Source organism: Neofelis nebulosa, chromosome 6, assembly GCF_028018385.1.
Source record: "Neofelis nebulosa isolate mNeoNeb1 chromosome 6, mNeoNeb1.pri, whole genome shotgun sequence".
Classification (NCBI taxonomy): Eukaryota; Metazoa; Chordata; class Mammalia; order Carnivora; family Felidae; genus Neofelis; species Neofelis nebulosa.
This window is the reverse complement of record NC_080787.1, coordinates 77197390-77216129: the sequence shown is the minus strand read 5'-3', so window position 1 is coordinate 77216129 and position 18740 is coordinate 77197390. Positions and strand designations below refer to the sequence as shown.

At 35.5% G+C, this 18740-nt stretch overlaps 1 long non-coding RNA gene across 3 annotated transcripts in view; it reads right to left on the bottom strand.

Moving 5' to 3' along the window:
- Positions 1-18740, bottom strand: part of LOC131514487 (uncharacterized) — a 268581-nt gene that overhangs the window by 98473 nt on the left and 151368 nt on the right. The window lies entirely within an intron of this gene.

Below are 18740 nucleotides of genomic sequence, written 5' to 3'. Positions count from 1 at the left end.
CACAGCCAGAGTGACAGCCCAGGGGATTTAGACACTTTTAAACTCTAGGTTTTGAGTGATGCTAAAATGACTGCTGTTTTGGAAAGTTCTAGTCTTTGGAGCTCCCGAGCTGTCAGAGATTCTACTAATAAACCTTTAGCTTAAAACTCCAAACTCCACATCAGGGAAGGCAATTTACATGGCCCAAAGACTACAGACCTCCCCACCTCCAAGGTCCATGACAGACATTGCTTTTTCACTATAATCCTCTTCTGCATCAAGAATATCTCTGAGTTCAATAATGTTTGCCATTCCTCTTCCAGGTCTCTCTCTCTCATTTAAGTAAGCTTATGTATTTATTTTGAGAGACAGAGAGAGAGGGTGAGAGAGAGAATCTCGAGCAGGCACTGACAGTGCAGAGCTCTACAAAGGGCTCAAAATCAGAAACCTTGAGATTGTAACCTGAGCAGAAATCAAGAGTGAGATGTTTAACTCACTGAGACACACAGGTGCCCCCCACCCCGTCTCTCTTTCTCTCTTTTTTTAAATTAACATAAATTATTTAATCTCTGTGATTAAAATTTTCAGTTTCTAAACATCTGGTAGAAGATACCAAATAGCATATCGGTATATCTCAAAATGTATATTTTTCAAATAACCTGTGTATATTATATTTTGGAGGCTTCAGGGTATTATATTTTTGATTAGTTTTTTTTGGGGGGGGTTGTTTTGAGAAAACTGTAGATTCACATGTAATTGTAAGAAATAATACATAGATATTCATAGACCCATTTCCCAGTTTCCCCCAATGGTAAGTTGCAGAACTAGAGTACAATATCACAACCAGGATGTTGACATTGATACGGTCAAGATATGAAACATTACAAAAAGTAAAAAATAAAATAAAACATTCCATTACCACAAGAGTTCTCATATTGCCCTTTACAGCCACATCTACATCTCACTGCCCCCATCCCTTCCTTAACCCCTGGAACCACTAATCTGTCTTCCATTTCCATAATTTGTCATTTCAAGAATGTTATAAAAATGTTGTCATGTAGTATATTATTTTTTCTGACTGGCTTTTTCCACATAGCATAGTTTTCTGGAGATTCATCCAAATCATTCTATATAGCTATAGTTTGTTTTATTGCTAGGTATTTCATGGTATGGATATACCACAGTTCGTTTAGCCATTCACTTTTTGAACATCTGTGTTGTTTCCAGTTTGAGTCTGTTGTGAACAAAGCTGCTACAAAAGTTTGTGTTCAGTTTGTGTTCAGGTTTTTATATAAATGTGTCTTTTTTTTCTCTGGGGAAAAATGTATCCAGCAATATAGTTGCTGGGCCACATGATCGTTGCATGTTTACTTCTAAAAACCTCCAAACTGTTTTTGCAGAATGGCTGTAGCATTTTACATTCCCAACAGCAATATACAAGAGATCTAGTTCCTCTTCATCCTTGCCAGCATTCTTTACTCTATTTTTTTTATTTGAGCCATTCTCATAGATACATAGTGATGTCTTATTATAGTTTCAAATTGTATTGCCCAAATGGTTGATGATACTGAACATTTTTCTTGTACTTATTATTTGCCATTTGTGTATTCTCCTCCATAAAATATCTTTTCATGTCTTTTGTCTGTTTTCTAACAGGATTTTAATGTTGTTTGCTGTGTTTGAAGAGTTTTTATATATTCTAGATATCAGTCCTTTGTCAGGTATGTGGTTTGCACATATTTCCTTCCAGTCTGTAGCTTTGTCTTTTCATCCTCTTAACAGAGTCTTGTATGGACTAAAAGTTTTTAATTTTGATGAAGTACAGTTTAGCAGCTTCTTTTTATAGATTGTGTGTGTGGTGTCAAGTCTAAGAACTCTGCCTAGCCTTAGATCTTAAAGATTTTCTATGTTTTTTCTAAAAATGTTACAGTTTTCTGTTTTACAGTTAAGCCTGTGATCTCATTTTATTTATTTATTTATTTTTTGTATAAGGTATAAGACAAAAGACTAAGTTCTTTCTTTTCCTTTCCCTCCTCCCCTTCCTCCTCCTTTCCCTCATCCTGCTTTCCCCCTTCCTTTTCCTTGTCCTCCTCCTCTTCTTCCTCCTCTTCTTCTCCTCCTCCTCCTTTTTCTCTCTCTTTCTGCCTATGGATGTTCAATTGCTTTAATACCATTTGTTAGGAAAACTATCTTTCCTCCATTGAATTGTTTTTGTAGCTTTGTCAAAAATCGATTTGCCATATTTGTGTGGGTTTATTTCTGTGTTTACTATGTAATAAGTCTTGAAATCAGGTAGGTTGGCTCCTCTCACTTTATTCTTTTTTATTTTGAAAAATTTTTATGACACAAATTTCAGAATACTTTTGCTTATATCTACAAATATTGTTTTTAGGATTTTGCTAAAAATGATATTAAGCTTACATATCAATTTTGGGAAGAATTAACATCTTAATTATGTCTTAATTATAGTATGTCTCCCTATTTATTTAAATCTTTGATTTCTTTCATCAGCATTGTGTAGTTTTCAGTATAAATCCTATACATGTATTGCTAGATTTATACCTGAGTATATCATATTTTGAGCAATTGTAAATTTTACTATGTTTTTAATTTAGGTGTCTGTGTGCTTTCTGCCAGTATAGAAATAAAATAGTCTTTTGTATATTTGCTTTATATCCTGTGACCTGGGTGGACTCAGTAGGTCTTGCAATCTTTTTGTAGATTACTTGAAATTTTCTATGTAGATCATGATGTCATCTGCAAATAGGGACAGTTTTATTTCTTCATTCCTGAAATGTATGCTTTTAATTTCCTCTTTTTGCCTTATTGTATTGACTAGAACTTCAAGCACTATGTTGAATAAGAGTAATAAGAGGGGACATCCTTGCCTTGTTCCTGATATTAGGGGGAAACTATTTAATCTTTAACCATTAAGTATAATATTAGCTACAGGGTTTTCTTAGATGCTTTTTATCAAGCTAAGGAAACTCTTCTCTATTTCTATTTTTATAAGAGTTTTTAACATGAATAAGTTTTAAATTTTGTCCAATTTGCTATATCAATTGATATGATCATGTGATTTTTCTTCTTTGGCCTCTTAATGTGGTAGAATATATTGTTGTTTTCTCTTTTTGTAATGTTTTTACATGGTTTTTGGCATCAAGGTAACATTAGTTTTGTAAAATGAGCTGGGAAGTGTTCCCTTCTCTTCTATTTTCTGCAAGAGATTTTGTAGAATTGGCTTTACTTCTTACTTATACAGTTGGTAAAATTCTCCAGTGAAAACATCCAGGTGTGGGGATTTCTTTCTTGGGGAGTTTTAAATTATGAATTTGGTTTCTTCAGTCTTTTAATTGGTATATTTATATTTAATACAATTATTGATAAGTTAGGACCTAAGTCTGCCATTTTACTTTTTGTTTTTGGTTTGTTTTCTTGGTTTTTCATTTCTGTGTTTTTGTTCCCTACCTTCCTGAAGGTTACTTGAGTATTTTTTAGAATTCCATTTTTTATTTCTCTAGAGTATTTTTAATGTATCTCTTCCTGTAACTTTAAAAAAAGCTTTTCATATGATTAGATATTCTATTATATATGCATAACATCATGGTTTACTGATGTCATTTTACCAGTTTGGGTGAAGTATAGAAACCCTATCTCCCATTACATCCCTTTATACTATCACATTTATAATATAATTGTCTTACATGTTTCCTTTACATTCATTTAGAAGTGCAAAATACAGTGTGAAAACTTTTGCTTCAGCCATCAAACTAATTTAGAGAACTCCAAAGGAGAATAAAGGTGTATTTTGAAACCCATGTTTCTGCTTGTTGTACAGTTTCATCCTCCTTGATGTTCCAAGATTCTTTTTATTTCCTTTCTTCTCAGACAACTTTACTTAGCTATACTTTTAGGGTAGGTCTGCTGATAACAAACTTTCTGTTTTCCTTCATCTGAGAATGTTTTGATTTCTCCTTCATTCCTGAAGGATATTTTTCTTGGGTATAGGATTCAGGGTTGATAGTTATTTTCTTTCAGCACTTTTAAAATGTGTCATTTCAAGTTAACTATGATGTATCTCGGAGTGGATCTCTTTGGCTTTATTCTATTTATAGTTTGCTAAGCTTCTTGAATATGTTACTTTATGTCTCTTATCAAGTTTGGAAGATTGTCAACCATTATTACTTCGAGTATGTTTTCAGTACCACTCTCTTTCTCTTCCCCTTTAATGACAAAAATGTTAGTATTTTGTTATAGTCTCACAGGCCCTCAAGTATTTTCTTTTTCTTCTCATTCTTCTTCTCCTCCTCCTCCTCCTCTTCCTCCTTCTTTTCAGTGAATTTTTTCTGGGCTGGTTATTCATATTGGCTTCTTTCTTTTCTTTCTTTCTTTCTTTCTTTCTTTCTTTCTTTCTTTCTTTCTTTCTTTCTTTCTTTCTTTCTTTCTTTCTTTCTCCTTTTTTCATACTGGCTAATTTCTATTGTTCTGTCATATGGTTCATTGGTTCTTTCCTCTGTCCCCTCTATTTTGCTCCTAGGCCCATCTCCCGAGCTTTCTATTTCAGTTGTTATATTTTTAATTTCTAAAATTTACATTTTCTTATACCTTCTATTTCCTTGCTGTGGACTTTTTTTTTTTTTTTTTATCCTTACTCATTAGTATTTCTGGGTTTCTGACTTTTTCAGCTCTTAGTCTGGCATATATAAAACAAAGAAAATCCAGATAACTTACTGCTGTCTTGTTCCTTGGATCTTGATTTCCATAGGCAGACTGCCTTCTTCTATCTTTCAAAGTCTATTTATGTTTGCTTTATATATATCAATGGCTTTTAGTTATACTTAGTGGGAAGAATAGAGAAAGACATTTTACTCCATCTTCCCAGAAGTGGGATCCCAGGTCTATCTTTTTTATTCACTACAAAATTTTGGAAAATATCCTGGAGTGTTTTATAATAAGGGTAATCACTAGGCATAGAATCAGAGAATGCTGAGAATGCTGAGAATGCCCAGAGGTCACAAACAACATTTGGAAATAACTTAGATATCAAAATCACATTAAGAAAGTTACTGCTGTGTTAGGAAACAGAAACATCTAGCTCCCCCTAAAATAAAAGATATACCATCACCACCATGTGTTGGTTAATCTGCCAACTTGTTCACTGGTTCTGAGACAGATCCTACATACCTACTATATTTTTTGTCTCTCTTTTTTTTTTTTCCTGAGGCCCACTTTGCATTCAGGCACCCTTAATATCTTCTCTGGATCATAGGAAATGATGGTTATAATAAAATTATTTATGCAAAGTTGTTCATGACTTAATATCTTACTCTTCCAGTAATATTTGCATTTTATAGGAGGGATATCACAAAATGGGCAATGTTCACCAAAAGAAAGAACCTCATACAATATGCTTTCCAACATCCAACAGTATGTGGAATATTCTGTGAAGGGAAAAAAGATTTACCGGAATTCTTCAAATTACCAGAAACTGATAATCATCTTATCATTTCACTATCCCTGTAGACTGATGTTCATTATTTTTCAAAGATAAGGCTGTTAGTAAATATCTCTACTTTCTGTATATATTCATGAAGACTCTATGTGTGAAAAGTGTATGTGTAAGGATGTGAGTACATTATATTCTGCTTGATCAATAAAATCTGGCTTATGGCAAGAGAAGAGAGATTGGTTGCACATGGGAACAGAGTGGCCAGGCTATTCTGACTTTAGAGTTTCTTCTTCCCATGGAAATCCAGCATAGCAATTAAGAGTATGGCTTGGTTTAGTGAGGCCTGGTCAGATCCCTGCTCTGCCTTTTACTGTTAGTATTGTTTCAGTGACTTTCTAAACCCTAGTTTTATCATCTATAAAGTAGACAGAGTAATATTATCTATCCTCTCTAAGATAATTCATGTAAAGTGCTGAGCATGGTGCCAGAAACATGGTACAGATTCAGTAAGTGTTAGGCATTAGGAGTTAAAATCTTTGACTTAATAAGGTAATTTTCCCTTAAGAGGCACAGATTTGTCTGCCACTCTGGAGACAGGACATCAGTGTTGTATCGACTTCCTCAAAAAATGCTCTGCAAGAAGGAGAGGCTAAGAACCTAAGGTGATGTGAGAGAAGCTTGCGATCACATGAAGATCAAGTCCACCTGCTTGTGCACCAATCACCTCTTACCTTCTCTGAAGATTGGATTTAGATATACACATCCTTTATAGTTTTGAAAGCTCTGGAACTACCATAGGTAACATGTCTTGCATCTCTCTCCTAATCACACTGTCATTGTTTTAAGCCATTTAGAAAGGAGAGAGGTATAGTGAAGGATTGATCAAAACATGTTAGGGATAAGTGGAAAATGCCTGAATGGCAAGAATTTTCCTTGAGCTGGTAATTTTGTAGACATGAACCAATTTGTCAAAGTTGGAAATAAAGCAGTTTTATAGCTTTAGCCACACCCTATACTTACAGGAAAAGAAGCACACACCTTTTAATGTCTCCATTGCCAAATCCTGGATATCAGATAAACTTAGTCATGGCCTTATTAACAAATTAGGTTAATCTGGGCTCCAAAGGCAGCAATGTTGCTGTTTCATTCAAATATAGAATTGTGATAAAATGAAAAAAGCGTGCTGTACATGTGCAGGACTCTGTAATGTCTATGAGTGAAGGGTGATTCACAGCACTCCCCTTAACCTCAGGTTAAAAGTGAGGAGAGCGGTGAAATCCATATATGAGAAGCCCCCCAACCATACTTAGATTGGCTTGAGTCTCTCAGAATTATTAGGTGTCCAGGAACTCCATGTTTGTACATTTTGTAACCTCAGGTAGCTATGCCCAGCATAGCATATAGTATTTAAAAGACACAAAATATTTTTGAGTTGAATTTGATGAAATTGAGTTAAATGGAAAAGAAACTAAAACTTGAAATCTCATTTCCTCTGGAAGAAGAAGAAGAAACAGAGATAATCAACTTTATTTTGAGGACCTATCAAGAGGAGAGGGTAGTACAGGTGGCAGGATAATATGTTATTCTAAAGAATAGAGGCACATGAGGAGTTTGTCCTTGTCATAATCCCCAAGACCGTACCACCTAGTTGGAGAATAAGCATGACTCCAGCAATGTGATTCCTTTACCTTATTTAGGGGAGAAGCAAGTACAAGAGGTAAGGGTGTGGAAAGAGGAAACTAGCTGTCACTGAGCACCTACAATGTGGCCAATATCATGTTCATTGGTTTAAAAAGATTCTCATTTCCTTTCACAATCTTTCAAGTCAAGCTTTGGAGTGCAGTGACACTGCATTTTCACTTCTAGTCCTAGAGAGCATCAATGTCTGACAGAATAATATGTTATTTTTCAATGAATATGCATTTTAATAGTGACCAAAGAAGTTGTGTAAAAGTGTGATATCACAAAATCTTATGTATCTATCTATATTTAACATCTACTTACCCAGCTGCCCATCTATCATCTATATATCTATTATCTACCTACCTACCTACTTTTTGCTATTTATTATCTATCTATCTATCTATCTATCTATCTATCTATCTATCTATCATCTATCGAGAGAAGTAGTTAGAAGAGGAAGAGACAGCATGTACTCAGAGTGCTGAAGTGCCCTCACTAAGTGGTGCTTAACTTCATCTACACACATTGTTGATCTTCCCATTTTACCCTGAGGGTAACATCTGACTAGAAAATGCTATTAATGAAAAACAGTTGTGATATACTGACTCAAGGTAGATGCTGGTTATATGTACTTAATCTTATCTTCATCACTCTGCCCACTTTTTTTTTTTTTTTTTTCCCTCTCTACATTCCCACAGTTATTTTCATGAGACTGATGCTGACACAGTCAGGGTACCTTCCTTACGCTACTCCAAGGTCAAGAATCAATTTGGGCTTTGTTTTCCCATGCAGTTATTATTGGGATTGCAGCCAGGCATTTTGGTGAGTGTAAACTAGAAGCATCTAGTGGAGATTACACTTACAAATGTATGTATCATTTTCAACTTTTTATAAGGCCATCAGCATTTCAATGCCTAAATTGGTTATTTATATATTGATACTACTGGGGCCCAGGAGGAAACCTCAATTAAGATTCTAGGCCTGTAAGTTTACCACTTTCAGAAACACCCTTCTGGACCTTGGGAGCTCCTTTTCTGGCAGAGATTTGACCCCTCAGGGACTGCCTGTGCAGTTGCTATACTGCAGAGAGAGGGGTGGGTGAGCTGATTCTGGTTCTGAGGCTGGGTGCTTTCTTTCTGTGCCCCTTCCCCTAGAATTATCTCTTAGTCAAGTCCTGCCAGTCCACATGGATTCCCCATTTGCTGGCTTCCTTCCCATCACCCTTCTTAAACTGTATCAGTATCCTCCTGATGAGAGTTCTTTGTTTGCCAGACCATGCTTTATTCTTCTTATTCTTCCCCAGCAACTGGCATAGGCTTAGCCCACACCAGATGCTCCATAAAATGAATAAATGAAGGAAGGAATGACATGACTTTATAAGATAATCTTTTCTACTGTCTGTTTAGATACATCCAGTGATGGGCCCTCATTAGCTCCAAAAGACAGCACTTTCATCTTGGAATTGCTTTAATGTTCTCAATTTGGAAACATACGTGGTCACCCTATAATTTGCACCATTTCCCCCTTTGCTTTGCCCTTTTGAAACCATAGAGACCTAGAAGCCTCTTATAAACTTATATACACAAAATCCCCTGATCTAAATCATATTTTTTCAGGTTAAACAACTTTAGCTCATAGAATGTGGTTTTCAGATGCTTTATCATCCACAGCCCCTCTCTTCTGGAAGTTCTCTGGTTTATTACATTCTCTATTTAACACCCACCCCTGAACACATTTCTTAGACATGAACTGACCAATGACTTGATGTTCTCCTCTGCATCTGTCTATCATCCTAGCTACAGAGTTCATAGAACCCAGCAAATGCAGCTCAAGTTCATCTCAGCCAGATGCACTTCTTTCCTTCTTTGATCATGCTTCTATCCTGAATCTTTTCCTAACTTTCCTACTAGTATAAACTAGTTAGAAGGGAACTTACGCACACCTTTTCCCTCTCACTTTTAAAAAACAGATATAAGAGGTTTCACCAGTAACCAGGTTTTCCTTGTATTCCTCCCTAGGTTTCTATCCTGATGGTCCTTTCTGTCTCAAGTCAACAATGCTTCTTAATAAAAAGGACTCCCCCAACCACAAATGCACATCTCTATAAAAGCACCACCCTTTAGAGAAATGGAAGAGATGAATAAAGCATTGTTAATATCCCTATACTTTTGGACAATATGGCCATCATCTTCCCCTCATATTACCATATCTTATGCTATATTGATCCTGAAAGTTGGGGAGCAAAAGGAAAGTGAGAGATTTATTCAGGTAAACTGAGTAGAAAGTCAGAGCATTACTCTTCCCAATATTTTTAATATTTCTTCCTATTTCTCCTTCCATTCGAGCCACATAATGTCTTCTATCCCTGAAGTGGGACATGGAAGAGGAACGGAGGCTGATGCTGTACATAGTAGAATGGGGATCATCTCTGGCATTTATCTGGTCCTTTAATGAGTATTAACATAGCTCAAGATGGCACTGGTTCCTTTCTTTGTCCATTATTAGTGAGGGTTTTTACTGACTTTGTGGTCATGAAAACCCCCTTTCTATGTTTGTGCAATTGCCATTTGAGGCACAAATTCAGGATTAAAAATTTATCTTTATGCTTAAAATAACTTGTTAATAATTAAAACATTTAAAGTCTTAGATATGACTCTGCCAACAATTTGGATCTAATTGGTAAACAGTGTTTAAATTCCTTATTTCATATGAGTTGTCAAGTTGTTTTTATTTATATAAAAAACTCCAGGCTCAGTCGTTTGGGTGTCCGACTTCGGCTCAGGTCATGATCTCACCTTACGTGGGTTCGAGCCCCACATTGGGCTCTGTGCTGACAGCTCGGAGCCTGGAGCCTGCTTCAGATTCTGTGTCTCCCTCTCTCTGCCCCTCCCCCGCTCAAGCTCTGTCTCTCTCAAAAATAAATAAACATTAAAAAAAAAAAAACAATTCCAACCCATTTCATTCTATTTGTTTATACTTTGTTAGTAATGTCTAGTGTTACTACTTTGTGATCAGATTGTATACAGTGTATACACTTTTTCAGAAGTTACATTTTTGAGAACAGTGGTATTTTTTATGTTTTAAATGGGTGCTTGAAAAAAGATGCTCTTTATTTTGGCCAGAGTTTGATATATATCTACTTACTCATCCTTTAATTTTTTTTAAGTTTTTATTTTAATTCCAGTTAGTTAACATACAGTTGTATTAGTTTCAGGTGTACAATATAATAAATTTTTCCAAATCGTCTTTATTTTTGGTTTCTTATTGTTATTGTTGTTTGTTTACTTGAACAGTCAAAGACTGAGTCATAAGTTCCACTATTACAATAAAATTATATTTCTGTTAATTTCTCCTTGAATCTCTAATAGTTTTGATTTATGTATTTTGATTCTTTACTATTCAACTTGTAGAGTTTTGTGACTATTCTATTTCTTACAAATCATTACTTTATTACTATAAAATGTACTTCTTTGTCATATGTTTTTATTTTGTTTTGCCTTGAATTCTAATTTTTCTCATTCCAATATTGCAAACGTTACTTGCTTATTATCTGCTTCACCGATGCATTAATTACTATCCTTTCACCTTAAATAAATAACATTGTTGATGACCATCTTCTAAAAATTTGGATTCATATTTTTAACTCACTTTGAGATTATTATTTTTTAATAAGGAAGTTTAAGCAATTTATACTGTTTTGTGTTAACTGAAGTGCATTCATTTTATTTCTGATACCTTTTTACATTATCTGTTTTACATGGGTCTTGTTATTTTGTTATTTTCTTTTTAAAAGATAGATAGACTTGACTAATGAAAAATGTCTCAATATGGAAAATCAAAACACCTTAAGCAATAAGAAAACACAAGTGACCAACTGAGAAAAATATTTATAATATATGGGACCACAAAAAGATTTATACTATTAGTCTTTTAGAAGCTCCTCTGAATGATTTGAAATTATAGATAAAGACCAATTGAATTTTGGGAGAAGGTTATGAACAGATAATTCTTTAAAAAGGGGTAACAAATGTTCAATAAATGTCTGAAAAATTCTCAAACTCACAAGTCAGAAAGACTTATAAATCAAAGTAATAATTTGGTAGCATTTTTACCTATCAAACTGGTAGATCTTTTTATCACAATACCCAGAGTTTGTAGATTTGAGTAAATATTGGTAGTTGGTAGTTCATGAGTAAAATTGATAAACTGAGGTGTATTTAAATACAAATATTGAAATATGTATCCAAAGAATGAAAATGTGAATCTATTTTCACAGAAAATTTACAAATGTATCATAGAAAATAAAATTATTTTAGAAAAAAAGAAATATGTGCAAAAATTTGTCTACAATTATATTCATCATCAATATTTAAAATTATAAAACATTAAAAATAAAATTATAATTCCAGTTGAAAATTGGTTAAATAGGGTTGCCTGCGTGGCTCAGTCGGTTGAGTGTCTGACTCTTGATTTCACCTAAGGTCATGATCTCACTGTTCATGAGATTGAGCCCCAGGTCAGGCTCTGCACTGATAGATAGTGTGTAGCCTGCTTGGGATTCTCTCTCTCTAAGTCTCTCTGCCCCTCCCCTGCTCACACACACTTTCTCTCTCTCAAAATAAACAAACATTAAAAAAAAAAGAATTGTTTAAAAAAATACAAGAAATTCTTAAGATGCAACATGAAGCAGCCATTAGAAACCATGTTTTAGAAGAACATCTAATAGTCATCACATATTTCATGTGAACAGCACATTTAAAAGAGTTTGTGGTTGTGTACACACACACATTTGAAGACTGAAAAAAAAAAAAAAAAGAGAAAGAGAGAGAAACCAAAGATTATAAACCCAATGTTAATATTAGGATATGGGGTGATTTTCATTTCTTCCTTATAATGTTTAAGATTTTTGAATTCTCAAAAATGAACATGTTTTATATGCAATCATAAAAAAAATATATTGTACACCTGCAACTAATGTAACATTGTGTGTCAACTCTACTTCAACTAAAACAAACAAACAAATAAACAACAATAAAAACACTCAGCTAGGGCAGTATGCAGTTTTTGATAAAAAAAAAAAATTAATAAACAGGGTGCCTGGGTGGTTCAGTTGGTCTGACTTCAGCTCAGGTCATGATCTCACAATTCATGAACTGGAGCCCCACCTCAGGCTTGCTGCTGTCAACACAGAGCCCACTATGGATCCTCTGTCACCCCCTTTCTCTGCCCCTCCCCCACTCATTCCCTCTCTCTCTCTCTAAAAACAAATAAATAAATATTAAAAAATTAATAAATAAAATTTTAAAAATATAAAACATACAAGAAAGAAAGAAAGAAAGAAAGAAAGAAAGAAAAGAAAAGAAAAGAAAAGAAAAGAAAAGAAAAGAAAAGAAAAGAAAAAAGGAAGGAAGGAAGGAAGGAAGGAAGGAAGGAAGGAAGGAAGGAAGAAAGAAAGAAAGAAAGAAAGAAAGAAAGAAAGAAAGAAAGAAAGAAAGACACCTGAAGTCAAAGAGATGTCAGGACCAAATGCTGATAAAACACTAAGTAAAATGGAGATTAAAAATACCCCTGTGTACATCTTATAACTAGAGGTTTGTACTCTTTGGAAAAAAATACATTTCTAAAAACTGAGCAGGGCTATTGCAAAGTTCTAGAAATTTACTACAGGCTGATGTATAATAATCTTCACTATGGTTATCTAAACAGTCATGAGTCCCCCTAACTGTATAAGCCCTATTTATTGTCTTCATGCCCACAGGATAAACACGAGAGGCTTTGTGGTATTCTCCACAGGATCTAACTACATTTTGATTACCAGCAAATAATTAAGGTCATTTCAGTATGAATTCCTCTTACGAAAACAAGGATTTGAATATCAGGCTGGTTGTCAATATTCACAACTTTCTTTTAAAATAATATCAACAATCTCTTTTAAATATACAGAAGTCTCCAATATAATAAGAGCCATAATTCATTGAACCTCTACTATATCTTTTCTATGAATTATCTCATATAATTGTCACAAGCATATTAAAAACTAGTTGCCATCATTACAACCTTGTTGCTGAGAAAATTGACATTTAGCATGATTTGGGAGTGACCCAAGATTTCACAGTTGGTGTCAGAGACAAGAGTTAGGCCCTTTTCCTGTCTGCCAGTCTTTCATTCTTTGCACTGTCTCCATTTAATCAGCCACAAGATTGTTTTGAATTTTATTTTTGTGTTGTGACTTTTAGATAGAACTGAAATATCTTGATGGGATGTGAAGTGAATTTCTAATTAAATGGGATCTTTATTGAGGCTATTGCTATAGAAACCCTCCAGGTTCTCATTGGAGAGGGCCTCTTGGGGAGACTTGGCTGGTTCAGAATCAGAAATAGCTGTGTGGTTACCAGGGCAAGTGCTTCTATCATAAGAGAAAGGGTACTCTTGGCATATTAGGTGCAGTCCTTGCCAAGGTTCTGATAATTGTGCCCCAGATGGATTTTTTTCTTCTCTACCCTGACATTTCTCCCTTTGGTCATATGAACAGAGGGTTGATAATTCTAGTCCTCATGGCAAACTTCTTTGGAGTAGATTAAGTCATCAGTCCTCCAGCTGCTGCTTGGACAATAACTTTGAGGACCAGGGATTCAGGCATAGTAAAAGAGAACTATTGCTAGGCCAGATATGAATGCTATCTCTACCATTTACTCCATGATTGGTCTTGGCAAGATATATAACTTCTCTGGACTTTTTTTTCCCCTTCAATAAAACTGGAGTAGTATCTGCCTCAAAGAATGTTTTAAGGATTAAATAAGATAACATATGTCAAATGTGCAGTATTAACATTCACCTGTAGTTTTCTACTGTTGTTAACCACATCACCCTAGGTATTGGCATGCTGGTTGTGCCCCATGCATTGTTACTGTTCCATATTCAATCTTAATGAGATACTGTCCACTTTATTTTTATTTATTTAAAAAAAATTTTTTTTAAGTTTATTTATTTCTGAGACAGAGAGAGACAGAGCATGAATGGGGGAGGGGCAGAGAGAGAGGGAGACACAGAATCTGAAACAGGCTCCAGGCTCTGAGCTGTCAGCACAGAGCCGAACGCGGGGCTCGAACTCATGGATCGCGAGATCATGACCTGAATCAAAGTTGGGGGCTTAACCGACTGAGCCACCTAGGCGCCCCGATACTGTCTACTTTAATAACTTGTGTCCAAATGCCCAAGTTTAAAGTAGTCAGTTTCTGTACTACAAAGACTAGGTATTTAGTCTTCAAAACATATACACACATATACAACAATACTGATATACAAGATCTGAGTCAAGCAGTAAGTCATTTCTTAATAAGTTAACCGGTCATATTATTAGTTGTTTGCCATCTTAAGAAGCAAAGTTTGGAGAACTGTAAGGTGGAACTATAGGCCTAGAATATTTTGATTAGTGTTGGGAGGGAGAAGAGTCTTATATTCATTATTTTTGCTACAAATACTCACTGAGCACCCATTCTGGGTTAAGTATCATAGAGCATGGAAAAAATGAGATGCTCTCTATGTGCTTTAGAGGTTCACAATCTGGTGGAGAGTGTGGGGAGGTAGACACTCAGGTGATTATAACTCAAGGCAGTATGAGGTGTTATAGGGGCTGGAGTGGCCATTTCCAGTCAGTGCTTGGGCCAACTGAAGGGGCCAGGCATCTGCAAGGAATCAGGATGCCTCAGGGAAAAGTAGGGTGGAAACAATAAAGACCACATCTGCCAACTTCACAATTTTGTCTCTCACTGGCTTTATTACTCACATATGTAAAACTGAGCCTCAGGATCTGGATGCAAACTCACTGAGGTCTTCTGTAACATGCCAGGACTGCTAACGGAGTCACCAGTGTCTCCAAGGAGGGTTCAGAAGTACAGTGTGATCTTAAAACACAAATATACTCCTATACTGGCTACATAGTTCTGTTCATAGTGCCTGTACCTTTAGGCCCCACTGATAACTCCCTGACAGACCTTGGGGAAATACTTTGTCTTTGAGCTTTGGTTTCCTCCTATTTTGCATGGGGTTAATAATGTATTTTAAAGTTTACTGTGAAGATTAAGTGAGATACTTCTTGAGGTATTCTAACTCATGCTAAGTCTTCTACAATTATTAATTTCCTTGTTGCTTTTTCAACTGCCATCACGTGCCTTGCCTTAACTTGGATGAAAGTTCTGCAGTGTTCACTGTGGTTGATGGCAATTACAGTCTCCTTCATTCCTTACTGTTTATTATTTTGAAATCACAAGGTTGTCTCGGATAGACCAGGATGTTGCTATGAACCATATGTGCCAGTTGACAAACTCTGATTAATACTTTAGTGTCATGAGTTTTTTTAGAAGTTTAAAAATGCAGTGGAATTGTGTTTAACAAGCAAATAGAGTCTAAGTTTGTTTTAAACTGTTCCCTCTTTCTTTGAAAAGTATACCACTTAGATATAATTAAATTTTTCTGAAAAATCTCAACCAATTTTGTATATACTTTTTTCCAACTACCAACAATAACAGTGTTTAAAATGTTAATTTTTTAATCTTCAAAAGAATAAACAAAGATATTTCTTTAGGAGAAAGGAAGTGGGATTTTGCACGTTGTCCAAATCAGAGAACTCATTTTTTTTTTTTAAATAGAAAGTGAATTCAGATTCCCTAAAAAAAACATCAGTTTTATCTGTTTTCTAAAAATGAATTTTTTTAAGTTACATTGTTCAGGGTATGTCAATTTAAATCTAATGATTCAGATTTAAATCTAATGATGTTTTACCTGTGAATTAGAGCATTTCATTAGTTCTTAAGTTTTTTTTTCTTTTCAGTGCCTGAAAGGAGACAAGATTTGGTTTCAAATTATTCTCCTAAAGATTACTTTTCGTTTATAATGCTGGCTCTTGGCATGCAAGGATTCCTGAATATGCTAAGGTATAAGGTGGCCATTCCATTTCTAGATTTAAAAGGTTTATCGGATGTGAATAGGGGGCATGTTGAGATGGGGTGAGGCTATCACAATATCATTTCTTTGGGCTCTCTTTCTTTGGAAAATACTAACCTCCCTCCCTGAGGTGCAGCTCTGATGGGCATTCCAGGGTTAACACAGAAACTGGGGAATGCACCACTAGATCACCTGTGTTAATACGGAGTAGCCAAAAAGTATGCCACAAAATCAAACTGTGATATTAAGTTACAATATTTAGCCATGCCCTTGGGTCAATGGAGTGAGACTCAGTTTTACCTGGCTATAGCATAAGAAATTACAGATCTTTGTATTTCTTAAGTCATTTCCTTCTATTTAGATTGTAGGAATGGCACGTATCTGCAAAGACCCTCCTGGGTCTCCTGGGTAAAAGTAGTCTGTGTTTCTGTTTTCAAACAGGAAGGTTGTAGAATGATGGTTTTCCTAAAGATTTGGAAGGTAGAGTGCTGGGTGTGCTAATGATGGTTTACTCTAAGATTTCTATTGCCCTTGTCATAAAAAAGCCTCAAATTTAAAGTAGAAGTCTAAATTTATAGTAGGTGACTTTGGTATTTTCATCTCTAAATTCACAATATGTCATAAAAAAAAAAAACTGAATAATGATTTGTAAGTCTTCATTGGTCACCATAGGACTCAGTAAAGTAGTTAGTTAACTGGCCTGTGCTGGTTACCAGTCAATGGAATTTGAAGGGATAGGCCCGGACATTAGTTACTGGAAGTATAAAATTGGAAAACATCTCCACTTGTTTACAGATCAGAAGTGCTAAGCATTGTTTGTTTCTTTCTATTACCATTTGGACCTATTCCTTTTCCAACAAGTCTTTTGAGCCGCAACCCAGCACCTCCCCATTAAGAGGCTCACATTCCTCATAGTTTGCTAAAGGCTTTGTATTGTACTCTTTTTTTTAACTTTTTATTTATTTTTTATTATGGTATGAGAATTTTAGCTGTTGGGGTAAATATTAGAAAGGCAACAGTGACAACATGAGTTTCCAAAATTCTGTGAAGTCTTGTTCTAAATGAGTAAAATGAGTTAGGGACATCCAAACTATTTCCTGGTTCTATTTCCCTTTTTATTCTCTTGATTTTACTGAAATAGAACTACTGGTTGAGAGGCTGGCTGGAAACACTCAAGACTTGGTACTCTATAAACAGTGTTACAGGCTGTTTGGGCTATTATAACAAAGGCATAGACTGGGTGGCTTATAGACAATAGAAATATATTTCTCACAGTTTTAGAGGCTGAAAATCTGATATCAGAGGGCTAGTGTGGTCAGGCTCTGATAAAGGCCCAATTCCAGGATGCAGACTGCTAACTTCTTATATCATCATGTGGTGGAAAGAGAGCTAGCTGGCTTGCTGGTCTCTTCCTATGTAAGGAGGACTTCCATTCAAGAGGACTCCACGTTAATGACATAATCTCACAAATGCCTCGCTCCAAATACCATCACATTGGGGATTAGATTTCAGTTTATGAATTTTGTGGAGATGCAAACAGTCTCTAACAAGCAGCTTTCTGCTCCTGGTGCTTTAAGATGTTTGGGGAATGGGGATAGGATATAGTACCTCAATACTGTTCATACATATTTTCATCAGAAAATTTAAGAGAAATGACTTTCAATTACTGAAAACAAACACCACATGTCTGTTTATTGAGGACCCACTATGTGCAAAGCATACACAGTTTTGCCCTTATGGAGCTTCCATTTCAGCAGCATTTCACTACAAATAATGAGACAGCAACTTCTTTAACCCTTCCATAAAGCTTCTAGTGGGAATCACTAGCAAGGCCTAAAACGTATCAGATTGGAGACGCATTGAATAAAAGTAGAAATATAGGCAGGACCAGAAGGGAAAAAGAAAAATAAAAAGAAATGTGTGAGCACATTGGAAGCCAGTCAGTGGCCCAGACCACTCAGCCCTGAAACACACGTTGTCCATTGTTACAACAGTTTACACCACTTAAGGTGAGATCCTGTTGGCACCTAATATGTCAGGGAGCTGATATTATCAGTTTGGGCCAGTAACCCCGAGTCAGACTCAGTCGAATTGCTGAAAGAAAGCAGCAGGTTTTTTGACTGCCAGTCTAGACTATACTTTTCCCCTTTTATGGCTCATTAGAAAAACATTTGTGCTGACCTGTAAGCTGATAAGTGCCAACTGGAGTCAACTCACTTGAGAGGAAAATTATTTATGATTACAATTTGGCTGTGAGACTTCTTTAGTATTTCTTTTACTCTGAATCAAGAATTGAATTAGGGCCAAAAATTGCATTCTCTCACCTCTCTGAGAAAGACCTTTAGTAGCTTTACTGAATCACAATAGATCCTGTCCTTAGGACACATCCAAATAGCCCCTGCTTAGCTTTTTTCTAATCATACACTGTCCTTCCTGCCTAACTCATCTTCCCACTAAACACACTCTTGACAAATTTCCCCTTTCCTTTAAAAACTCTCTTCTGGTCTGTCTGGGTTATGTATTGGCCTATTTATTTTGTGTGTGGGTGGTTTCTGTGACTCCTCCTAGCTGAAAAATTTAATGACTGAATCTGAATTTTCAGCTCTGAGCATAATGGAAATCCTTACCACAATGCATGTGCACCTGCTTCACTTCTAAGGCCCATCTGAGTTTGCATATCTGTGGT